This window comes from Herpailurus yagouaroundi, unplaced genomic scaffold, assembly GCF_014898765.1.
Source record: "Herpailurus yagouaroundi ecotype Mexico unplaced genomic scaffold, PumYag 161, whole genome shotgun sequence".
Lineage (NCBI taxonomy): Eukaryota > Metazoa > Chordata > Mammalia > Carnivora > Felidae > Herpailurus > Herpailurus yagouaroundi.
The window spans coordinates 19,906,697-19,918,445 of NW_024412402.1; the positions used below are offsets into that span (position 1 = coordinate 19,906,697).

The following is an 11,749-nucleotide window of genomic DNA, read 5'->3' on the forward strand; positions in this document are numbered from 1 at the left end:
TGTTCCTGACCAGCTAGCTCCTCGTTGGGAGCCGTGCTGAGGGACCAGGGCCGGGGGCTAAGCAGGCCAGGTGCCCAGGGCACAAAGCACAAGGAACACTTAACTCTCGGTCGTCATGTGCAAGTTCAGGTCGCCGCTGCCCACTGCCCTCAAAAACGACCGGCCTCAGCCCGGCCGTGCCCCCACGGTGCAAAAGGAATATGCGTGCTGCCCAGTCTTGAACCCGCAGACTACCACCGGCTGGCTCTATTTTAGAAACAGGCACAAAGACAACAGAACAAACTCGAAACATAAGTAAACAAAGTAAACCGAATCAGCGTGGTACAAACATGTCCTGCTTCTGCCAGGAGGTGACTTCTGAACATGCATGATACAGTCACGCCGTTTTCACCGTCTGGTAAATGAGGGGGCTCTAAAAGCCTGCGCCACCGTCAGCTTGGGCTCTAGAATTTACAGAGAACCTCTCAAGAGCCAGACATTGTAATACGTCCAGAGCCCTTGGTTTCTCGAAGTTTCGGTTTAGCGAGGCAAACCTGGGGCAGCCCCGCAGCCATCCTGGGCGGGACGCCGACCACAGAGAGCGGCAGCTCGCCTGTGGCCCTGACAGCCCGCCCCCTGGTGGCCGCTCGCTGTGCCTGCAACGCGCGAGCCCTCCGTGCAACCACGTGAGAAAGCTGTCACTCGGGAGAGACTCCGAGGCCCCACCGAAGCTGCTGTCCCTTCCTTTCCCTTTCTCCCCACCTGCTGCCATGAATCAGAAGCCACTGAAATGCAAAAGTAAATAAACAACAGATCGTAGCAGGAACAACCGGAGAACCCGAGAGAACCTTGGCTTTCCTGCCCATCTGAGACGGCCACAGGCAGCTTGGGAATCTCACTCTGGACGTGCCAAAAGTCATACGTGTGCTTCTTCCCCTCCCTTCCCCACCGGATTATTTTCCCATTACCTCCAGCTTTCAGGAGGCCTTGCAGAGGACCGACGGGAGGCCGAGCCTGCTGGCAGGCTAATTCTGGAGAATGACATCCTTGGGCCACATTTCCACACGCTTCCAGTGGCCCCACAGAAGACCCTCCGGGATCTCTGATGAAACCTCTATGGTGCCTTAAGGAAAATGGAACAGATAAGGACAGCCGCCCACAGATGAATTTCTGTGCCCTCTGCAGCGTCCCTTCCCCAGCTCTGGCCACTGGCAGAATATTTAGACTTCCTTTTCTCCCCTCTCCTACAAAAGGATGGATCTCAAGGAAACTAAGATTGGTACCGGCGGCCGATGGCAAAGCAGGCTCTGGCGAATTAGACTTCATTCAGACATTGTCAAAGCCAAGCAGGAAAACCCAAGAAAAAGGAAACCTGAGTTACTGGATTGGGGTCTTAATTATCGTGTTGACTACGTGTTCCCCATTTGTCACAGCTTCACTTTGTTTGATTGCCATGTTCGCAGGGGGGAATGACAGGTCTTCGGCAGGCTTTCCGTCCTCTCGAAATACCCAGCTTGGAGGGAAATTCACAGCACCCTCGGAGTGCTTCTTCACCTCAACATTCTTGGTTTAACATCCTCCTTTCCATTTCCTCATCCTTAAACTTTAAAACACGTATTTTATAAGAAAACCATGAGTGCCGTTGATCAGACTGTCCCAGCATACAGATGTTTACTGGGAGCTCCATCCCGTGCTTTCTGCCCTAAGCCCTCAATAGCTCCACCATCCCAGACAGTGACTGGGCTCCTCACGGTCCCAGCGCAGTCTGTTCTCACGCCTCGCCCTCCACCAGTCTCTCATGCTAACGCCCCCCCGCCCCGCACATAGGGAGCTGCCCCCTCCTGGACAAGTTCGGGCTCTCATACCAGCTTTGGCCAGAGTCCCTCCCTAACCAAGCCCCCCTGGAAAATCTATATTCACCTTCCGGTTCCTGCTCACACGTTCTGCGAAAATGTCTCTGACCTCAGCAGAAAGGGCATGAGGTGTCCCCAGCTCTAATAGTGCTTCTTAGTGTTACAGTTTGATTATTGCTTGCTCTGGCCTTCCTTCTACACTGAGCTCCTCGTGGGCAATATTCATCCCGGAATCCCCAGAATGTGGAAGTAACATAGCCTGGCTGTGAGAAGCCCTCAGAATTCTTGTTAAAGGGGTAGATGAATGAATGGAAGGATCAAGAGATTGGATAAAGCTCTGCTTTATCCAGAGCTGAAGCAGACCCATAAGGGTCCTGCCCAAATAGAGGCCCTTGGACTCACAGTCTCTGAAATCATCACTTGGCATCTACAGAGGAAGTCTGAGGATTTGGGGCCAGTGGGGAAGGGTGCAGAGATAAGGGACAAGAAGGAAACCGGCAGGGGAAGAAAAAGGGAGGAAGAAAGAACTCCTCTGGGAAGCACTCGATGCAACTTGACTCCCCTGTTGCACACGCTTGATCCATGAGCCGGAAGCCTCTGCAGGATGTGTCGGTTCTGATGGCAACAGGAAGCCTGTGAAGAAGTGTCTAGAAGAGGGAGAAATGTTTCAAAAGATAAAGCAACACTCTGGAACCCCAGAGATGGTGCTCGCTTGGATGCAAAAGCTAAGACACACAGGACACCCAAGTGAGCCTTAAAACAGAGACCACGGATGGGGACCGCAAGGCTGTGGTCTGTGCAACCACTGCCCCCGGTCATGAGTGCTCATCCCCAAACCTGCAACTGCTTTTCCTTAAATACCTCACATTTCTTTTTTTTTTTTTTTTTAATTTTTTTTTTCAACATTTATTTATTTTTTGGGACAGAGAGAGACAGAGCATGAACAGGGGAGGGGCAGAGAGAGAGGGAGACACAGAATCGGAAACAGGCTCCAGGCTCTGAGCCATCAGCCCAGAGCCCGACGCGGGGCTCGAACTCACGGACCGCGAGATCGTGACCTGGCTGAAGTCGGACGCTTAACCGACTGCGCCACCCAGGCGCCCCAATACCTCACATTTCAAGCAAACAAAATCAAATGCCATTACAACCTGAATGGATCTTGATTCCTCACGTTCCCCAAGAAGCGTAAAGAGTTTCTATCAGTTTCAACCCCACTTTTTTAGGAAATAATTTCCACCTGCCAGAGACCTCCCACGTGGAGTTTCCAGGACCACATTATAAAAGATTATCTGAATCTCTTACTATATGAACCCCCAAAAAGGCAGAGACTGGGTCCCGTTTAGGCTGATATTCACAACCAAGCACAATGCCTGGCCCATGACAGACCTGTGTGTGCCCTCCGTCACCCTGGTGGAAGACAGATATTCGACTGATGTGTGTTGAATTGAACCATTTATTAACCCTGCTTAATAATAACAGCGAATGTTTCTCTAGTTCCTGCTGATCTGTGTCCTTTGAATGTATACATTCATTTCATCTTTACCATCACCCTCTGAGGTATGTGCTAGTATTCTCCAGACAACAGAACTGAGACCCAAAGAAATGGAGTTTCTACCCAGGGACCACCAGGAACTTTATGCCACAAGGAGGCTCTGGACCCAAGGCAGTCTGGCTTCCAGAACGCCTGGAAACTTCCAACTGAACAAACACTTACTTGGTCTCAACTATTCCAGATCTGGAAGTAGAAAGATGAGCAGACCATGGTGTCCTTAAGGAACTTCACAGGAACATCTCATGTTAAGCAAGGTCAGGGCTACTCCAGAACATTCATCAGCGAGCCCCTTGAACACTGGAAAGAGCACGTTGTGCAATGTACTAACTAGCACAAAGGCTCCGTGGCCGGAAAGTGCCACGGAGATCCCTCATTAATTCAGATTCCCGCCCCCCTCCACTGTTTAAAGGTTTCTTTTCTTTCCAACCTAGTGCTGAACTCTGTCTTCAGGAATGTAAGTATACGTTATAATCCCTTCATACGGGAATTACTAATAGCTTTTCAATTATATAATGCTCACTGAAGCAGGTTCTCTCTGACAGGATACTAAAGGCACAGTGGTAGCTACGCTCTGAGCAATGGGTCCATCCCTGAACATTTGCAGGGTCCAGGTCAAGTGTACAAATGGAGGCCAAACATAATACATGTTTAAATATTTAAAAGTTTAACTCAAGCTAACATACAGGTAAATATATATATTCTATCCTCCTGGCCTGGTAAATAAACCTTTGCAATGACCACAGGTTTTTTGTTTGTTTGTTTGTTTGTTTAATGTGCAAAGCTATGGTCTTTGCAATACTGAAAGTTAGAAAAATATCAAAGATGTCTGAATTTAGTAATTATTTTGAAGGCCTGATTGATATAACGGAACAACAATGTTTGAGTGAGATGAAAATAAAGGCAAGTGTAAATAATAAATTGTTCCATACTTCCTCCATAAACTGTATCGCTCGTGTCTACGTTTTGCTCCAATCATTAATTATACTCTTATAATCAGAATTTTCAACTAATTTATGTCCTATTGACAGTACTAACTCAAAAGGCAATTGTACTCAAAGTGCAAACATTGTGAATGTGGCTTATCAAAACCCTAAATTAAAGTGAATGTTAAAAGGGGAAAATCAATGGTTATCTTTCTTTTCCAAGTGCCCTTCATCTGGTACATAATTCTTCTTTTTTAAAAAAAAATTAACATTTATTTAATTTTGAGAGAGAGAGAGAGAGAGAAGGAGACACAGAATCCGAAGCAGGCTCCAGGCTCTGAGCTGTCAGCACAGAGCCTGATGTGGGGCTCAGACTCACAAACTGTGAGATCACGACCGGAGCTGAAGTTGGACGTTTAACCAACTGAGCCACCGAGGCGCCCCATGGTGCATGATTCTTTGTTTTTGCATCTGTCAAAATACCAACTCTTTCTATTGCCAGGACTGTCTTTCTCCCTCCCTCTCTCCAAGTCTCAATATGAGATATTGCAAACATTTTACTTCTCCTTAGTCCTCTTCCCCCCAAAAGTGATCTTTACGAGGTTTTTCCTTCCCCATTTTACCAGCTCATTTTCTTAAAGATATTTAGCTCTAGGACATTACTAGAATGTCCTTTACAGTCTGTATGATCCATACTGTTATTTTCAGAATCATTATTCAGCATTTATTGTACATGGCCACTATCAATCCCTTTTGTTTCGGTGTAGATTTGCTAGTTATTGGGGTTTTGACCATCTCCTAAGGTCCATGGGTGCAGATAAGAAGTCAGATGTTACTCTTAACATATCGTGTTCTTTTCATCTGGAAGTCCAAAAGATTTCCCCTTTTACTCTGAGGCCCTGTAATTAAAAAAACCTTTTTTTAACGTTTATTTATTTTTTTTTTAATTTTTTTTTCAACGTTTATTTATTTTTGGGACAGAGAGAGACAGAGCATGAACGGGGGAGGGGCAGAGAGAGAGGGAGACACAGAATCGGAAACAGGCTCCAGGCTCCGAGCCATCAGCCCAGAGCCTGACGCGGGGCTCGAACTCACGGACCGCGAGATCGTGACCTGGCTGAAGTCGGACGCTTAACCGACTGCGCCACCCAGGCGCCCCTCACCACTCAAATTTTAAAAGAAAAGCACAAAATGGCATCTGGCCTCAATTTAAGTGCTTCATTGAAAACTCCGCTGGCCTCCCATTTAATGTTCTGACTAAGATAGAAAAGGAGAACAACTCACGATGCCAACATTTCAGACATTGGTAGAATCTGAGAAGACCCATGGGCTACAGATCCTGTAGAACTTGACGGAGGAAAGCGGCCGGTGGGGTGGGAAGCAAGGCTCATCTGCTCATCTCTCTGCTTTGCTTCAGGGCTACAAGATCAGCATCAGTAGGGAAGCCAGTCAGCTGCCCCTCTGTGGTTCAGGCACTTCTGTCCGCAAGTGCGCCCCTTCCCCAGATCAGGACTTGCTTCCACCACCAGAGGCTGCAAATCCGGGGATAAAACTGCCCAGAACCTGGGTGCAGGGACCAGAAGCAGGGACTGCAGACACAGTTCTGCAGCAGAACCATTGCCTCCTGCAAGGCCTGAGCGTGAGAAGAAAAGGACAGCGAGGGAACGAACGTAGAGTGACAGAAGCAGGGTGAGTTCCCATTGCCATGAATGCTGGAGCTCACGGGGGTTCCTGCAGCCCTATGCTCAGTGTGACAGAGAAGGTTAAACTGCAGGCAGGAGAAGATGCTCTCTCGTGCCGGTTAAGCCAGTGGGGTGGAGAACGAGCAGACACTGGGAATTCAGCCACAGCCTGAGTCTATATCAGCCTGACAAACAGACCGGTTGAAAGAAGCAGGGAATTGACCACATGCCCAAGGGTACAGAAGGCATACACAGGCAATCTGCATACAGAATATTCGCAAACATGTTGGTTAGCCAGGGGTTTTACTGGGAAAACAAGTCACAGAACAAGAGACACATTGCATCATCTTAAAGACTCTGGAAGATACCCTCGCCCGTTCATGCTCTGTCTCTCTCTGTCCCAAAAATAAATAAACGTTGAAAAAAAATTAAAAAAAAAAAAGGGGGGCGCCTGGGTGGCGCAGTCGGTTAAGCATCCGACTTCAGCCAGGTCACGATCTCGCGGTCCGTGAGTTCGAGCCCCGCGTCAGGCTCTGGGCTGATGGCTCGGAGCCTGGAGCCTGTTTCCGATTCTGTGTCTCCCTCTCTCTCTGCCCCTCCCCCATTCATGCTCTGTCTCTCTCTGTCCCAAAAATAAATAAACGTTGAAAAAAAAATTAAAAAAAAAAAAAAGACTCTGGAAAATAGCAGACCTCTAAAATGACAGCTCCGAAAGAATGCCAGAAGATACGGTCTTGTTGACATAGTGACAGAACGCCTAAGGTGAGACGGGCTATGATTTTTAAAAGAATGCAAAAAGGTAAAGAGGAGAGGAGTGCAATTATGGAAGATTACAAGCTAATGCAAAATAGAATCCCAGTACATTGAAGGCAGCAAAAGAGAGAATGGAAATTGCAGAAGGACACAGTTGGTAACTGGAGAATAAACTTGAAAACTTCTTCCCGAATGCAAAGGAAAACGGTCAAATGAAAACAGAAAAAATAAGAGACATGAAGGACAAAGGACGAAGATTGTGTCTAAGGCTGACAGTGTTCCCGAGGAATAAACCAAAACTGCTCAAACCAGAGTAATAATCAGAATCAGAACTAAAGAACACTTTTTTGAGGAAAAAAATGTCCTCAAAACCGTAAGTGTTCACCATGTCCCAAGCTAGACCAACAACAAAGAGCCACCTTCTGGAAATTTGTTGTAAACATAAGATATCAGGAACACACCTTGCAAGGATACAGGTAGGAAACCAAGTTAGCTATCGTGGAACAGAAAATAATATTGGCCGAGTATTTATGGAGAATATTGAAATGTAAGAAATCTATGCTTATGGCTGTTTTTTACTTGTGAAGGTAAGAAGAAAAAATTTTCAGTTACTCAAGAGTTCAGAAAACATCATGTTCTATACCTTTTTGAACACACGTACCAAATGAGGGAGGAATTTCAGACCAGGAGTGGGGATGTCATAGGGACATCATAGCAGTAGGAAGCATTTAAATAAATTACATCCAGAGTTAAATCTAAACAGTTGACTTAAACCATGGTGACAAAATTAAATGCAAATGTCAGAAGTGAATTTTAAAAGAAAAATACAGTGTGTAAAAAATAATTATTTTGCAACCATCACCTGGATGAAAAACTCAGGAAAAGGAAAAAAGGTATGTGGAAAATGCTTAGCTGCATTCTTTTCTATAGGAAATGCTTTAAGGGTGCCTGGGTGACTCAGTCAGCTGAGCGTCTGACTTCGGCTCAGGTCATGATCTTGCAGCTTGTGGGTTCGAGCCCCATGTCAGGCTCTGTGCTGACAGCTCAGAGCCTGGAGCCTGCTTTGGATTCTGTGTCCCTCTCTTGCTCTGCTCCTTCTCCACTCATGCTCTCTCTCTCTCTCTCTCTCTCTCTCTCTCTCTGTCTCTCAAGAATAAATAAAACATTAGAAAAAATTTTTTTAAAAAGGAAATGCTTTAAAAAGCAACTTTACTCTGGACTTTGGATAATTATAGAAATGCAGATTAAAATATGTTTCTAAACGTCAAGGTAACCCATGGTGCAGTTAAAAGCATAATGCATTCCACTGCTTCTATGGGTTTCTTTCTCCTGCAGCTCAGGATTACACAAACAACTGTGCCTACTCTTCCCTCCCACCTAGACCCCTCCTATCAACAATTAAGCACATTCAAGGCTCTGCAGTCCTTAAAATGTATTTGTATATAATTTCAACCTCATATCTCCTTCTAACCTGGTAATTGTCAGTTTGGGTTGTGCATTGGAGTCATCTGGGAGTTTTATAAACTGCCCCGGTGCTTGGGTCCAACTCCTAGTGACTCTAGGTCTAGTGGGTCGCCTTGGCACTGGGATTTTTCTAAAGCACTTCACATAATTCTTGTGGACAGACAAGTTGAGAACCACATTAGCCCTAACTCTCTGCTCCCCTTCCCAGCAAAATTCCTAGAAGTTTTTCATAAGATCTGTTTCCATTCCTTTTTCTCCCAACCTCTCCTCATACCACAACTGGGCTTCTGCCCCCATCATATCCCCAAAATAGGACTTGCTAGAGTCACTAAAAGCCCAAATGCTGCAAAATCCAAGAGCATGTATCAGTGCTCATCCGTGCAGACCTCTCTGCAGTCCTAGATGTTTGTTATGACTCTGTGTTTCTCGACGCACTGTCTTACTATAGACGACAAGATGCTGCACTCTTCACTTTATTCTTGGACTTCTCTGCTGCTTCTTGGGGATTTATCCTTCCCACCCAGTCATCTTCCCTTGAGCAACCCAAATGTCTGTTGATAGATGAGTGGACAGAGTACACACACGTGCGTACACACACACACACACACACACACACACACACACACACAGGAATATTATTCAGCCATAAAAAAGCATGAGATCTTGCTTTTTGTGACAATATGGATGGACCGAGAAGGCATTATGCTAAGTAAACTAAGTCAGGCAGAGAAAAACAAATACCATATGAGTTTACTTAAATGTGTAATCTAAAAACAGATCTTTTTTTAACATTTATTTATTTTTGAGAGAAAGAGACAGAGCATGAGCGGGAGAGGGGCAGAGAGAGAGGGGGACACAGAATTGGAAGCAAGTTCCAGGTTCTGAGCTGTCAGCACAGAGCCCGACGCGGGGCTCAAAGTCACGAGCAGTGAGATCATGACCTGAGCTGAAGTCGGACGCTTAGCCGACTGAGCCACCCAGGGGCCCCATGTAGCATCTAAAAACAAAAACAACCAATCAACCAACCAAACAAAAACCAAAACAGAAACAGACTCATAAATACAGAGAACAAACGTGTTTGCTGGAGGGGGAGGGATGGGGGTGGATAAAATAGAAGGAGAATAAGAGTTATAAACTCCCAGTTAGAAAATCAGTAAGTCACTGGGATGAAAAGTAATATAGTAGCATAGTCGATGACATTGTAATAACTTCAGATGGTGACAGATTGTAACTACACTTATCTTGGCTGTAACTTTGCGGTGTGTAGAAATGGTGAATCACTACATTGTACTCCTGAAACTAATATAAACTAATCTGATAGTGTATATCAACTATACTTCAGAGAAAAGAAAAAAAACCGTGGTGTTCCTGAAGACGGACCCTGGACCATTTTGTGAATGGGAATCTTACTTGCATCCTCCTTCGTGAAGGACACTCTCTTCCACACCCAAGACTGCAATTTCCATCTTGTCTTTGATGATTTACAATGTGTCTCTCCAGCCTAGACCTCTCCTGTGAGCTATAGGCTGCCCAGCCCATGCCACATGAGCTGCTTCGCCTCAGTCTCTCCTGGAGGATACTGTCTATACTCATGACCCTCTCTCTCAATGCACCCCTCCATCTATTCCCATGAACCCACAAGCAAAGTGTGTCCTCCACTCACCACATCCACCTGTCACCAGGCCCCCTCCATAGGGATCAGCATCTCCTACTCATAGTTTCTCCTCCACCTCTCCCACCGCCTGCCCAAACCAATGGCCATATCTCTCTAGATGGTGGAACTTGTCACCTGGTGTCCTCCCACCTACCCTGTCATAATAAGCTTTGCAGGCCAAAGATCAATGCTATCAGCTCCTTGCCAAAACCCTTTGATGTCTCCCATTTAGCTCAGTCAGGATAAAAGGGGGAAAAAAATGAAGAGAAAAGAGAAGGTTCTTCCTGGTCTGGTCCTTGCCCTCCTATCAACTTCTCCTCCCCCCTTCAACCTCACCTCCACCATCTCTACTCAGCCTCTCCCCTCCGCTCTGTCCTCCCAGGATTGCAACCATGGTGACCTTCCATTTCCTCAAATGTGCATAGCTACCTCCTGATCTGTGGCCTTTACCCATTCTTGTTCTCCTGCAGAGAAGAGTCTCCCCTACCCATCCCCCTCCCTCAATCCAGCTCTCTTTGCTAATCCACTCAAACACGATTTCTGCATGGAACACTTCACTTCACACCATTCTAACATCGAAGATTCCCTCCCCTTTAACAGAAGCCTCATTGTGTAATAATGAATTTATCTCTGTGGTTTGACACATAGTCAAACCTAAATGTCTGCCTTCCGCACCAGACTATGAGGCCCCTGAGGGCAGGGACTGGGGTTGGTTTTTATGCATTAGCCCCACAACCTACCACCAGCTTGTAGTAAGTGCTCAGTAAATGATCGTTTAATGAAGATGTATCTATCTTATATAACACAAGTGATAGAAAGTGAAATTGCAAGATATTACAAAAGAATACACAAACATAAGCCCAAACACTAAGTTTCATTTCAGCAGCTTTGAAAAAAATATCTATATACATAAGTGGTTGAAACACACTGCCATTAAAAAAAAATTTTTGTGATGATTACATAGGGCAATGTAAATTTTCATATAATACAATGTCCAGGAAATAAAATCAAGAGATAAAGTTTTAGTATATAATATTTATGTTTAATTTCTCCTCAATAAAAACTGCAAAAGCATCCCCAAAATGTTAGCAATAATTTTTCTGGGTAGTAGAATTATTGATGATTTTTATTTTCTTCTTTATATTTTTCAGAATTTTCTGAGTTGTTTATAAGAAAAATATATTAATCAGACAAAAATGTATCAGTCACTTATGCTTTCTGTGACAGATGACAGAAAACTAAACTCAGAGTGGCTTAGAAATGACAGGATTTTATGGATAACGTAACAGAATGTTTGGTTATGGTTAAACAGGGCCCTGGCTTCATTTCCTGCAAATATTTTGTGTTTGGTCTATTTCTGTTTAGTGTTTAGTTTCACCCCCAAATTGACCTCCCTCATAATGGCAAAATGGTTGCAGCGGCTCCAGGCTTTCCATCTTTATACTATACCATACAGAGGGCAAATAAAACCATCTGTGTGCCACTCAGATTAGACCAGCTAGGACACAGGCCTATTTACAAACCAGTTACTGTGGCTTAGGGGATGCTGCTGGTCCATTTCTCAAAAGCTAGAGCTGGAACTGCGGTCAAATTCCTTAGAACCATATAGATCACCAAAAACAAATTCAGGGCCACTGGAAATGAGCAAGGGCAGAATGGATGCTTGACAGACACATCTGCTATAAACATTTTAAAATAAAATGCTTGCTTACCTAATCTATTTATTTTAAAAAATTTTAGTATTTATTCATTTTTGAGAAAGAGAGAGACAAGGAGTGGGTACGGGAGGGGCAGAGAGAGAGGGAGACACAGAGTCCGAAGCATGCTCTAGGCTCTGAGCTGTCAGCACAGAGCTCATTGCGGGGCTCGGATCCATGAACTATGAGATC

General features: G+C 45.2%; 1 long non-coding RNA gene across 1 annotated transcript in view; it reads right to left on the minus strand.

Annotated features, from left to right (window-relative positions):
- Window positions 1-2,183: 2,183 nt before the first annotated feature.
- The window catches only part of LOC121035627 (uncharacterized), an 11,673-nt gene continuing 2,107 nt past the window's right edge, over window positions 2,184-11,749 (minus strand). Inside the window, exons 2-3 of the long non-coding RNA XR_005792994.1 lie at window positions 3,547-3,681; window positions 2,184-2,479 (exon numbers count right to left, since the gene is read on the minus strand). This is a non-coding gene — a long non-coding RNA (uncharacterized LOC121035627). The remainder of the gene's footprint in view (window positions 2,480-3,546; window positions 3,682-11,749) is intronic.